Source organism: Gopherus evgoodei, unplaced genomic scaffold, assembly GCF_007399415.2.
Source record: "Gopherus evgoodei ecotype Sinaloan lineage unplaced genomic scaffold, rGopEvg1_v1.p scaffold_47_arrow_ctg1, whole genome shotgun sequence".
NCBI classification, from domain to species: domain Eukaryota; kingdom Metazoa; phylum Chordata; order Testudines; family Testudinidae; genus Gopherus; species Gopherus evgoodei.
Window position 1 is genome coordinate 7955 of NW_022060068.1, and position 13723 is coordinate 21677.

Below are 13723 nucleotides of genomic sequence, written 5' to 3' on the forward strand. Positions count from 1 at the left end.
CTGCCTCTGCTAGGTTCACAAAGTCACACTGGGAAAATGGGTTTAGTAACTACTGGTGCACTTTAGTCTCAGGCTTGTTCCCACCACCGTTTCACCATGTACAAGTAACCCTTCACTGTCTGCAGGCAGGAGGGAACGGAGAGCTACCTACCTGCTTCCATTCCCTGCCTTTTTCCTTTTCTTCTGCTCTCCCCTGGCTTACTTCCCCTGAGGTTTTATGCAGCCCCAGGCTAATTAGGTAACAACTGTTTCTGCCTCCCCAATTAGGGCCAGGTTATCTCCAGCCCACTCTAATTGGTGCCCCTAACAAGGAGTGGGCATGACAGAGAGCTGAATCCGCAACCCTTTGCCCAGAACCCTGTCACGCGGGGTAATTCTTTTTCCTTAGGCATGCTGCTACTACCACCCATACCTTGATGAATACCTTTGGTGCAGTCAAGAGCATGAAGGTGTCATAAACAGATAGCTAAGGGTTAATGTCTCTTTCACCTGAAGCACCTGACCAGAGGACCAATCAGGAAACAGGATTTTTTCAACTTTGGGTGGAGGGTTTTTTGTGTGGAAGTCTTTTGTTCTGGGTCTTCTGCCTGTATGCTCTCTCGGATGAGAAATGATTTCTGTTTCCTGCTTTCTAATCTTCTGTTTCCCAGTTGTAAGTACCAAAGATCAGATAGGGGATTTTTATGTTCTTTTGTATTTACATGTCTATAGTTGCTTGAGTGCTTTGAATTGTATTCTTTTTGAATAAGGCTGTTATTCAATATTTTTTTAAGCCATTGACCCTGTATTTGTCACCTTAATACAGAGACCATTTGTATGTATTTTTCTTTCTTTTTATATAAAGCTTTCTTTTAAGACCTGTTGGAGTTTTTTTTTAGTAAGGAACTTCAGGGAAATTGAGTCTGTACTCACCAGGGAATTGGTGGGAGGAAGAAGTCAGAGGAAAATCTGTGTGTGTTAGATTTACTAGCCTGACTTTGCATTCCCTCTGGGTGAAGAGGGAAGTGCTTTTTGTTCCAGAACTGGAATTAGGGAGGGTGGACTCCCTCTGCTTAGATTCACGGAGGTTGCTTCTGTGTATCTCTCCAGGAGCACCTGGAGGGGGGGGGAAGGGAAAAGGTTTATCTCCCTTTGTTGTGAGACTCAAGGGATTTGGGTCTTGGGGTCCCCAGGGAAGGTTTTTGTGGGGACCAGAGTGCCCCAAAACACTCTAATTTTTTGGGTGGTGGCAGCAGTACCAGGTCCAAGCTGGTAACTAAGCTTGGAGGTTTTCATGCTAACCCCCATATTTTGGACGCTAAGGTCCAAATCTGGGACTAGGTTATTGACATGGTGGCAGCGGTGGAATCTGTTTATGACAGAAGGGTAGCACATGGTATTAATAACGGTCATGGCCCACTATGAACCTTAAGTAGCTCCTATGAGGGAATGTAGCGATGTGGGACTCAGCCCTGCGGCACCTCTTGCTGGTCGTCTCTGAGAATTAGCTCATCCAGCTGTTGGAGCGCCCTCTTCAGGCCGGTGTCCCACTGCTGCTTGGCCCCCATGTCCCTCCTGGACCTAGAGCCCCATTACCTGGGGTTCTGTCCCCTGGAAATGCCCCCCCACTCTGCCTCTTGGTCTCCCCTCTCTGGGGAACCCCCAACACACTAACCCCACCTCGCCTCAGTCTGGGCTACTGCCAGTCACCATCTAGCCCCACTCCCTGGGGCAGACTGCAGTATAAGCCACTCACCACAGGCAAGGGGATTCGGACTTGCTACCGGAGAAAGCTGGGCTGGTAGAACAACACCCCACTCCCTGGTGGAGGTGATCTTGAGGTGGGGGGGGTGTAGTCGGGTAGTCCCCTGCTCCTGCCCTGAAGGGCTTAGAACAGCCTTGGAGAGGGCTGTGGCTGGGGCAAGAAGCCTGGGCTGATTGGTGAAAGTAGGCTTAGCTGGGGCCATGCCCCAGTTAGGCCCAGCTGGTCCCTATAAGAGGCTGTGAGCCAGGAGCCCTGACAGTCTCTCTCTGCCTTTAGAGGGAGAAGGACCTGGCTGCAGGGAGCTAAAGACAGAGTACCTGAGTGAAGTAGGGCTGGGGAGAGGCTGAGGAGCTGGGGAGCTCTAGCCTGGAAAGCCCCAGGCTGCGGCCTAGCAGAAGGCCAAGGAGTACTAGGGGTTGCAGAGGGCAGCCTAGGAGTAGGCCAAGGCAGCAGGTCCAAACTCTCCTTGCCAGTGATGAGTAGGCTGATACTGCAGTCTGCCCCAGGGCATGGGGCTAGATGATGACTGGCAGTAGCCATACACTGAGGTGAGGAGGGGATAGTGGGGGCAGCACCCCAGTTAAAAGGGCACCGGGGTCCAGGGAGGGACACGGGGGCCAAACGGCAAGCAGATCACTGGTCTGCAGAGGGTGCTCCTGGGTCAAAGAGCTAATTCTTGAGGATAACCAGGAGGAGGCGATGCAGGGGTGAGTCCGCCCATCTACAAGGTCCATGATGGGTTGCCAGCCTCCCTTTTTCTTTGGGCTAAGGCAACACTTGCTGTAGTACCCTTTTCAATGGCACTGAAGAGATGTACCTGAATTGTTTTGCTTTCTCATTTGTCACCATTAATACCAGGAATGAGAATATGGGGATGGAATAAAAGAATTCAGCACCCTTTAGAGGCACCTGGTATTTTCTGTCTACCAGCTGAGACATAGGAGCTATCATGGTTGGTGTTTGCCACAGTACTCTGGTTAGGTTCATAGAATCTCATTGACTGGGAGGACTATGTTCCTTGCTGACAAAGCCAGCAACATGTCCACTAATTTGTGGGACATGCATCTCCTCAGCTGGGTTCTGGAGAGCATCTGCTACTGTCTTGGGAGCTCCTGTTACCCATCTGAATTGTCCATCTGTAGGACAGTAGGGGGAACTACCATCTCACTGGGTGAGAATGACAAAAGGGCCACTGGTCCCAAAGGATCTCCCGGAGCTGCTGGTTCCTCTAACTCTTCCTGAGGTTGGGTGCTCTAGGTGGCTGAGCCATCAGGGAAGTAGTCTTAAGGTATTATGATCTGTCTCATTGGCTTGCAGTGCTGTGATCCAACCAGCGCCCCAACAGGCCCACACTGACATCACAAGGCACAAGCAGTGACCAGGTTGTTGGAAACCATTGCTCACAGCCCTGAGGGCTTCAGGGTCTGTCCCTAGTGAAGTACCTGGGTTCTCTGTATGATACCAATGTCCATGGAAATTCCATATGTGTTGATGGTCAGGGTCCTCCAAGCCATCAGACACCAAGAAAGAGGCTGAGAAGGTTTACTCCAGTTCCATGGACAGTGCTTTAGCCTTGGGTGAGGAGCTATTGTCACAGAAATACTCAGGACTGCACTAGAGGAGCGTCTCAGTACCAACAGTTGGGTTGAAGTCAAAAGCAGAGGAGATTCTGGTTCAAGCTGTATGGCCAGGTCCATCAGTGCCATGTACTTAGATGATGCTGCAGGGCGTCAGGAAGGAAAAAAATAAGTCAGTATTGCTCCAGCCCCCAACTGTGCTGGAGCAATCATCAGGCTCCAAGATGGTGTCCCTTGCAATGTCAAGAACTTGATGCCAAGGCAGACGTCAGCACCGGAGCCAAAGAACTGACCGTGGCTGGTGCCAAGCTCCTGGTCGAGGTTGGTGCTTTCTGTGCCAATCTAGACACTCCAGATTCTAGCATTTTGGTGCCCTCAGATAAGTACCAGCATGAGAATGAGCTTTTGCAGGAACCACGCAGGGCTGTGACGTCTCAGAGGATGTCTGGTGCTAAGGGTGAAACTTGTGCCTTGAGGAAGCCTTGGCAGGGGAACTTCCTCACAGGCGTCTCACGCAGCTTACAATCTCTTCTTCACAGCAAAAGCCTAAGCAGCCAGTGCTGGGGCTTTGTTGGGTAGAGGCGACATTCGCACTCAGATTCCAAAGGCCCTTGTACAGGGGTATCTAGCAAACCAGTGTCAGAAGCTAGTCTCATTGACTGTGACATCAGGAAAACAGCATCCTGATGCAAGAGGCTCATCGGCAATGCGTTTCAGCTGGCCTGACCAATTCAGGTTAATTAATGTCATAAACTGCATCTGATATGTATCATGTAAAATATCACTGGAAAATTAATAGCACACTGATCATTAATATTCTTGTGCTGTGTATGTACCGTAAACTTCCAAGGGACCATACAACTATGAAGCAAATGTGACACTAAAATGTGTTTACCAGACAAGCATGGGGAATGAGTAAACAGTTTTCTCTCAGACAAAAGACAAGCCAGTGCCTCCAGCCAGGTGTCTTCAGAGTCAATTAGCAATCACCTGTCAAGTGGTCATTTATTTGAATTGGAATGGGTGGGAACAGATCAATTTACATTTGAAGAAAGATCAGTAGGGGGAGAAACCAGCATGGAACTTCCTTCACTACCAGATTCTATGTCACCTTCCTCACAGCATGAATGGACTCTATTGGGGGGCGGGGAGAGAGGGGAGTTAACTTTCAGAAGAATCCATTTCAAAAGTTTAATGAACTATAAAAGAAAGGGTCAAAGAATCCCAAGCTATCTTTTTCACCTGAGATGATAAATAAACTGAGCACTTTATCTTCGTGGAGAGATCCTGACTGGGGTCAGGATGGGGTTGGTCAGCCATCTTGCTGGAAGAAATCTTACCTGATACTTAGACAATAGCTTGTTAAAGTTTTAGCAATAGAAAGAGGAGGTTACTTACTGTAATTGGAAGTTCTTCAAGACGTATCGTCCCTATCTGAATTCCAAACATGGGGTGTGCATGCACACCATGCCCCGGAGCTGGAACTGTTCATAGTAGTGTCCATTGACCCATGCATGCATCACGCGTCAGCCATGTGGTGCGTCCAAATCTTTAAGAGGCTGTGCAGCTCAACACTGCTCCAGTTCCCTCTTACTCAGCAGCAGAGAAGCCCAGAGCAGAAGGGAAGGAGGACAGGATTGGAATCCAGATAGAGACCAAACATCTCAAAGAACTTCCAGTTACAATAAGTGAAAAACAGTTACTCGCCCCTTGTAACTGTTGTTCTTCGAGATGTGTTGCTCATATCCATTCCAATTAGGTGTGTGCAAGCCGCATGCACGGCCGTTGAAAAGTTTTCCTCTAGCATCATCCGTTGGGTTGGCTGTGGAGCCCCCTGGAGTGGTGCCTCCATGGTGCTCAATATATGACACTGCATACCTGGCACCCCCTCAGTTCCTTCTTGTCGGCTACTCTGACAGAGGGGAAGGGGGGTGGATTTGGAATAGATATGAGCAATACATCTTGAAGAACAAGTTACAAGAGCTGAGTAACTGTTTTTTCTTCTTTGAGTGATTGCTCATATCCATTCCAATTAGGTGACTCCCAAGCCTTATCTAGGCAGTGGGGTTGGAGTTAAGGAATGCTGACTGTAGCACCGCTCTACCGAAGGCTGCGTCATCTCTGGCATGCCGGATAATGGTGTAGCGAGAAGTGAAGGTATGCCCCAAGGACCAAGTCGCTGCCCTGCAGATTTCTTGGATCAGTACCTGGGCCAGGAACACTGTTGATGAGGCCTGGGCCCTAGTGGAGTGTGTGGTAAGAGCTGGGGTCAGCACCCCGGCCAGCTCATAGCAAGTGTGGATGCAGGATGTGATCCAGGAGGATATTCTTTGAGAGGAGACCAGGAGGCCTTTCATCCGGTCTGCTACCGCTACGAATAGCTGGGTTGATTTTCTGAATGGCTTAGTGCGCTCTGCGGACATTGAGGGAAAGCAGCCGTCACTCCCAGGGACTAGCATGAGGTTTCGGGTAAAAAAGGGTAGGAAAATGTCCTGGCTGGTGTGAAAGTTTGACATCACCTTGGGGAGGAAGACCAGGTGCAGTCTGAGTTGCACCTTATCCCTGGAAGACTGTGGAAGATGGTTCTTATGTGAGGGCCTTCAGCTCGGAGATGCATCTTGCTGATGTAATGGTGACCAGGAAAGCTGCCTTCCAGGAAAGATACAGGAGGGAGCACATGGCCAGTGGTTCGAACGGAAGTCCCATGAGCCGCGAAAGGACCAGGGTTAAGGTCCCACGTGGGGATAGGCTGATGGAACGGAGGGTATAAATGGTCCACGCCCTTGAGAAAGTAACCGACCATAGGGTTGGCGAAGACAGAGTGGACAGACACACCCGGGTGGAAGGCCGAGATGGCAGCGAGGCGGACCCTTACAGAGGATGCCATCAGGTCTTGTTGTTTCAGGTGCAGAAGGTACTCTAAAATGAGGGGTACCGATGCCTGGAGTGGGGTGTGTGCAGCACTGGTCACACCAATATAAAAATCTTTTCCACTTCGCCAGACACAGAACTCTAATGTAGGGTTTCCTGCTGCCTAGCAGGACCTGTCTTATTTGGTCTGAACATAGGAGCTCCGTGGGTTTCAGCCATGCAGCTTCCAAGCCAGGACCGTAGGTCAGGATGACAGAGGCGACCGTGGCCCTGAGTTAGTAGATTGGGAAGGAAAGGCAACGTGACTGGTACATCCATCAACAGCTCCAGCAGCAGTTGGTGTACCAGTGCTGGCGAGGCCACGCCGGAGCTATCAGAATCACTTTTGCCCCCTCTCTACGGATTCTGAGCAGGACTTTATGCATGAGAGGGAACAGAGAGGTAAGGCGTAGAGCAGGCGACTTGTCCAGGGTAGCAGGAATGCATCTGTGAGGGAGCCTGGGCTGCAACCCTGGAAGCAGAACAACACACACTTCCTATTGCATTGGGTGGCGAACAGGTCAACCTGGGGAAACTCCCCCCTTTGGAAGATGGGGTGTATGACATCCGGTTGGAGAGACCACTCATGCATGTGGCAGGACCTGCTGAGGCAGTCTGCCAGCGTGTTCTGAATATCTGGAAGAAAGGACGCTATCAGGTGAATGGAATGGGCTATGCAGAATGCCCACAGTCGAATGGCCTCCTGGCAGAGGGGGAAGGAATGGGGCTCCCCCCAACCTGCTGATGTAAAACATGGCTGTGGTGTTGTCCATTAGAAGAGCAACGCAGCGACCTTGCAGTTGGGCCTGGAAGGCTTGGCAAGCAAGGAGCAATGCCATTAGCTCTCTGATGTTGATATGGAGGGAGAGCTCATTTTGTGACCACAGACCCTGAGTCTGAAGGTTCCCCAGATGTGCCCCCTACCCCATAGTTGATGCATCCATACCCAGGGACAAGGAAGGCTGTGAGCTGTGGAAGGGGACTCCACACACACCACTTGGGGGTCAAGCCACCAGCGAAGGGAGGCAAGGACCTGTCCCAGCACTCTGACCACTGAATTCAAGCTGTCGCACCCCAGACGGTAGGCCGAGATGAGCCATGCCTGCAACAGCCTGAGCTGGAGCCTGGCGTGCCAGGTCACATATGTGCAAGAAGCCATGTGGCCGAGGAGACTCATGCACCCTCTTGCTGTCAAGGTCGGGAATTGCTGAAGGCCTTCAATGATGACTGCAATAGCTCAGAAACAGGACTCCGGCAAGGAGAACCTCTGGGATGGAGAGCCACTCTTCTCCTGCTTCCAGTGCTGCTTTGGCACCGGGGGGTGGGAGCAGTTCTGGGTAGATGCCATCCATTCACAGTGCCACTTCCACCATTGCTGCCGGTAAGAAGGAACTGAGTGGGTGCCGGGTCGGCAGAGTCATATGTATTGAGCACCACGTCAAGGGGCTCCACAGCTGATCCAACGGATGCTGCTAGGGGTAAAACTTTCTGATGGCTGTGCATGCGACACGCGTGCACACACCACGGAGGCGCCTGTGGTAATGGTGGCAGTGGGTGTGGGTGTGTGTGAATGGCATGCCTGCTAGGATCGTGTATGGGTTGTGCCACCACGAGAGGGAGGTTTGCATGGAGGCAGGGAGGATCAGCAGTTTGGTGAGTGAGTCCAATTGCAGACCATAGACTGTGTGGAGCCAGTGTTGAAGGCAGCACATATGGAGACGGGCATGCGGCTTAACAGCAATGCAGACCGCCATGTGTCCTAGAAGGGAGAGGCATTGTAGGGCATATGTGCGTGGCTAGCGTCGGAGCGTGGCAATAAGGGACAAAAGGGCAGTGAAGCAGTCCCTGGGGAGAAAAGCTTTGGCTGCAATTGAGTCCAAGTGTGCTCCCAGGCCAGCTGAGAGCAATTTCAGGCCCCAGGACCAGGGTCACCCCTGTTGGGGGTGAGGCCTGGGGCGGAAGTGATGATTTGTCACTTCAGGAACACCATTACTTCTGGAACTGACCACGCTGGCCCACGGGGCCCCCTAAAAGCATGGGGCCTGGAGTGGTCACACATGCCCGTGGGAGTGGTGACGTAAAAGGGCCCAGCGCTCCCAGCTGCCACTGCTGCTACCACAGCAGCAGCAGTGGGCCACCAGGCCTTTTTAAATGTCCTGGGACCCTGGAAAATTGCCCCCTTTGCACCCACCCCCATCAGCAGGCCTCTATGCTCCTATAAAGGTAAGTGTCCAGATAGGGACAAGGATGGATTTGTCTTTGTTGGATGCAGACTCCTAAATTGTGTAGGACAGTGTATATGATGGCAAGGAGGTGGGAACGAGAGGGAGCCGCCAGAAGCTAGTCGTTCAGGTAAGAAAATAGGGTGTGGCCCAGTCAGTGCATGTGGGCTGCCACGACTGCAAACACCTTCATGAATATGTGGGAGGCAGCAGTGATCTCAAAGGAGAGGACACAGAATTGGTAATGGGCATTGCTGATTACAAAGTGAAGGAACTTGTGATGAGCAGAGTGAATGTCTAGAGCTGTGCACCAGGCTCCATGGGACCAGAGGAGATAATGAGATGGAGGGTGACCACCTGGAAGCAAAAGTTGTGGATGAATTTGTTCAAGGTGCGGAGGTCCAGGATGGGGTGCAGACCACCTCCTTTTTTCAAAATGAGGAAACAGAAGCCATGGCCATGGTGGCAGTATGGTACAAGTTCTATGTTACCCTTGTAGAGGAGGGCAGTGGCTTTATTGTGGAGAAGATGGGTTTGGGAAGGATGGGGGCTGCCCCCAAGTGGGCGATGAGGGGTAAAGGAAAACAATTAAATCAGGTATCCTTGACGGATGATGTCTAATATCCAACAGTCGGAGGTAATCGAGCCCCAATATTGGGCAAAGAGGGCAAGACGGCCTCTGAAGACAATGTGTGGTATGACTGGAAGGGTTATGGGTGGTTCGCAGGTCTTGCTGTGAGAGTCAAAACAATTGTTTGAATGGCCGGTGAGACATTGAGGTGGCAGAGGCAGCTGAGGAGGTATGTCAGAGCTGTTGGGAGTGAGGGTGACAGCAAGGTGGTTCAAGGGGATATGGCTGATAGGCAGTGTGAGGGCAAAAGGGTGGATGCTGTTTTCAGTGGCTGTGGCTGGGGTATAGATGCCCAGGGAGCAAAGGATGGCACGGGAGTCCTTAAGGGAATGAAGGGACTCGTCCGTCTTGTCACTAAACAGCTTACTATTATTGAAGGGAAGGCCTTCAAGTGTCATCTGGACCTCTTTAGGAAGACTGCTGGACTGGAGCCAAGAGTTGCGGCAAAGGACAACTCTGAACGCTAAGGAGACAGAGTAAGCAGGGAGGGATAGCTCAGTGGTTTGAGCATTGGCCTGCTAAACTCAGGGGTGTGAGTTCAGTCCTTGAGGAAGCCACCCAGGGACCTGGGGCAAAATCAGTACTTGGTCCTACTAGTAAAGGCAGGGAGCTGACCTCAATGACCTTTCAGGGTCCCTTCCAATTCTGTGAGAGAAGTATATCTCCATATATTACTTTATACCAGCTTGCCCTCATCCAGCATGTGTTGGAAGTCCCGCTGTCAGTCAGAAGAGAGTCCTGGACTTCCACCAATTTGGAATAGGACAGGAAGTTGTATTTGGCCAGAATGGACTAGTAGCTGGCTATACAGAACAGTCATCCTGCTGATGAATAAACTTTTCTACCCAGCAAGTAGTTTCTTTCCATTGCGGTCTGGGGGAATAGATTTGAAGTGCTGTTAGCAGGCACATTCAGTGACAGTGTTGATTACCAGGGAATTTGGTGGTGGGTGGGTGGGTGAACAGAAAATCTGTGCCATTGGAGGGGATGAAATAGTGGCATTCTGCTCATTTTGGTGTAGGGGGCACATGAGGCTGGTGCATGCCACATCGTTTGGGCTGGTTGCTATATGGCAACATGGAAGGGTAGTGCTGTATGGGAGGGCCCCGGGGGTTGAAGACTGTCCAGGAATTGTCTTGGGGGTCGGGAACACCTCCATTGGGAGGTTGAGGGCAGTAGCTATGTGACAGAGGAGGGACTGATACTGCGTGTGGTCATCCGATGGTGACAGGGAAGATGGAATAAGGGCATTGTCCAGAGACAATGAAACACTTGCAGGAATGGGTGGGTCCAGCGGTGTGGTCGCGACCAATGGTACCGATGGGGCCAGAGCATGCAGAGGTTCATCCTGCAAGGTGGTCCTATGGGTAGGAGATGCGTGGTGCGGGCGATAGGTACCATGACGATGCTAGGGGGTACCATGAGGGCCAATATGGCCATGAATAGGGGTTGCTGTGCATCAGCGGTGCCTGTAAGTACCGGCACATGGGGTTGGAGGTTAAGAGTGGTGCTGAGGGTCTGAACTGTAGGAGTGGGAAGGGGAGAGACCTTTGTCCAGGTTGGAAGACCAGTTGGACTCCAACGGTTCTGGGAAGGGAGTAACCGATGGTGCTGGTGGGAATGGTGGTATCAGGTGTGGTGCAGGAGGATGATTGACCAGGAGAAGGGGCTCAGTCATCATCAGAGCCACCTGAGAGTGACAGAGAACAAGCAGCTCATTGGCCGGAGAAGGGAGCCTGGAGCCCAGTTGTGGTGTGGAACGTGGTGGAGTACTGGCAAAGGGTAACATGTGTTGCGATGCTGCACTGGAGGGACTCGGTGAGGTGCTCACCGTTCGTGACAGGTGTCATTCCGGTAGTTCCATCAGAGCTGTGCACATGGGTGCACTGCCTCTTCCATTAAGAAACTGAGGAGTCAAAACTCACAAGCTGTTTGGGTCCGCGGTGGAAAGAAGCAGCAAATGGAGCAGTGGGAAACTATGTGGGTTCACCCAGACACTACAGGTAATGGGTGTGCTTGTTGCTCACTGAGAAGGAGCAAGGGCACTAGGCACAGTTTTTAAAACTGGCTTGACAGGGCATAGTCCCCAGGCCGAGAAGGATACAGAAATTCCCAAAGGGGAAAGTCTGATGAACCACCTAACTAACTAGAAAAACAGAGAACTATATACAATGAAGAAAGAGTTGAACACAGTATTCTTAGGTGACTAAGAGCACGGAGGAACAAGGGGGTTCCAACTCTCACCATGCGGCAGTAAGAGGGAACTGGAGCCATGTCGAACTATGCAGCCTCTTAATGTCTGGACATGCCATGTGACTGATGCATGACGCACACGTGGGTCAACAGACACTACTATCAACAGTTCTGGCTTCGGTGCATATGTGCACTCCATCTTTGGAATTCACGTAGGGAGCAACACGTGAAGAAAAAGCATATTTGACTTGTATTTGTTTGTAACCCTTTCCACCTTTATTACTTTATCCCTTCTATTTGGAAACACCTTTTGTTAATAAATTGTTTTATTTTTAATCTAAGGCAAGCCAGTACTGTATTTGAACTGAAGTGATTGTTAACTCCAGTTAAAGTGATAAGATGTATATTTTGTCTCTTCAGAGGAGCAAATGATCCTTATTATTCCTCTGAATGGTCCAGGAAAGGCTGGACATTGTAGGACACATGGTTTTGGAAAAATCTGGGACTGGGGGTGGTGGTGGTAACCAAAGTCAGTGGATACCAGAGTGCAGCTGGGGTGTAAAAAGCAGGCTGTTGGAATCAGAGTTGCTGAACCAGAACTGCTTAACACAGAGACACTCAGTGCTTACTTGTCCGCTGACTATTGGTATCCAGGCTGTGAGCCATAAGAGCAGACCATTTAAGGCACCCTCGGGTTACAGGGCAGGTGGTGATAAAACTCTTCACTGATATGGCTTGCACCGGAAAGTGAGAGTGGGTCTCGCTGTGCTTCCTGGTTCTGGAGCTGAAGGACCTGCAGACTGTACATTTGTTGGGAAAGGGTATTTTCTCTCAGACAATAAAGGCCCTTTAAGTTTCTGTCATTTATGGGCATTGTTCTCACAGACGAGGGCAATACTTACAGCCAGAGGACCTAGAGGAGGCCATCCAAAGACCAAGATCTAATGTGGCTATTTTGAATTAAAGTATGCAATAAAAAGGCTGCAACATGTAACCATCCAACTAACTTACTACTAATACTAGACATTTAAAAAAAAACAACCTATCACTAATGCTAAAATGGATAAGAACAAGAGAACTGCTGGCATCTCATGGACAGCGAGCCACTCCATCTCAAAGCCAGTAGGCAGTAAGAGGAACTGAGTGGCAGTTGGACTCCACTCTTATGTGTCCTAAAGGTGAAGAACAATGACTAACAGGGCATATGGGCACTATATGGATACTGCTAACCAAAAGACTCTGAATTCGCGTGAATAAGGTGCATGTGTACCAATAGTGGACTGTGCTTATGACCAACACATTTTGAAGGAGAATGTACTAATACTGAACAACTGAATGGAGTGTGATCAAAGAAAGCAAGCTGCAGGGTCATTTGGGACTCTCAATACACCCTCCCCATCCCCCAACATGAGCAGCTCATAGCATTTCCAGATATCTGCAACTTTTTTGAGGAGGGTTAGAGCAGTAAGAGGGAATGTAGGCGGTGTTGGCGCAGTGATGGAGGTGTGGGAGTTAGGAGGGTACAGGGAGGGGAAGAATTTTACAAGAAATAGTGAGGGAAGGATTTGGATCTGTGACAAGAGGAGAGGGGGTAAATAGAGATAGGTAGTACGCAGTGATACACCATGACCATTTTAGTAAGGTATACAACTCACTTACATGCCTCAGGCAGTCCAAAATGGTGGCTCCATGTGGTGTCAACTCACATGTACGGTGTGTGTGAGGTCACACTGTGCAGAGGATGCCATTTTGTTCTGCAAAACGGTGTTTTCCATGGGGGCCGGACAGAATCATCCCACAGGCCAGATCTCACCCATGGGCTGCTAGTTGGACAACACTTAGCTGATTGGGCATGCAGTGCATGCCTTACACTCACAGACTGCATGCCAGTGGTAGTAGAAGGAGGAGAGTTAAGGGGCTTGGGCCGGGGGATGGGGTGGGATGCTGGGAGGGAAGGACATAAGTGGCAGGAAGAGTGGGAGTAGTTAGAGGTAGGGTGGGGCACTGTCAGTCCCAAATTCTCCCCTACTACTTGAAGCCATCCCCGACTCCTTGTCCTACAGAGGTACATGCACCCCTAACAGCCCCACCACCTTCTCATGGCCCATTCATGGGGCAGGGAGTGGCAAGGCGGAGGCTACAACTGGTAAGCATATGGAAAGGCGGGGACTCAAAATAGCATGTATGTATGTGGTGGGGAGAGAGAGGTGTCAGTGCACTGGTAGTGTACATGAAGGGGGTTGAAAGCAACAGGCATGACGAAGTGACTGTTGTAGGAAATGTAGCAGTCAGAGCAGTGGTAAGTGAGTCAGCAGCTGGGGACAATGCAGGGGTCAGAGAAGTGAGGGGGAGTGTTGGAACTGCTGCCTGTTGACCCGACCTGATCTTGGAGGGTATATGGTTTTTGATTAAATATAATCTATTTGTTAAGCATGAATATAGAAAT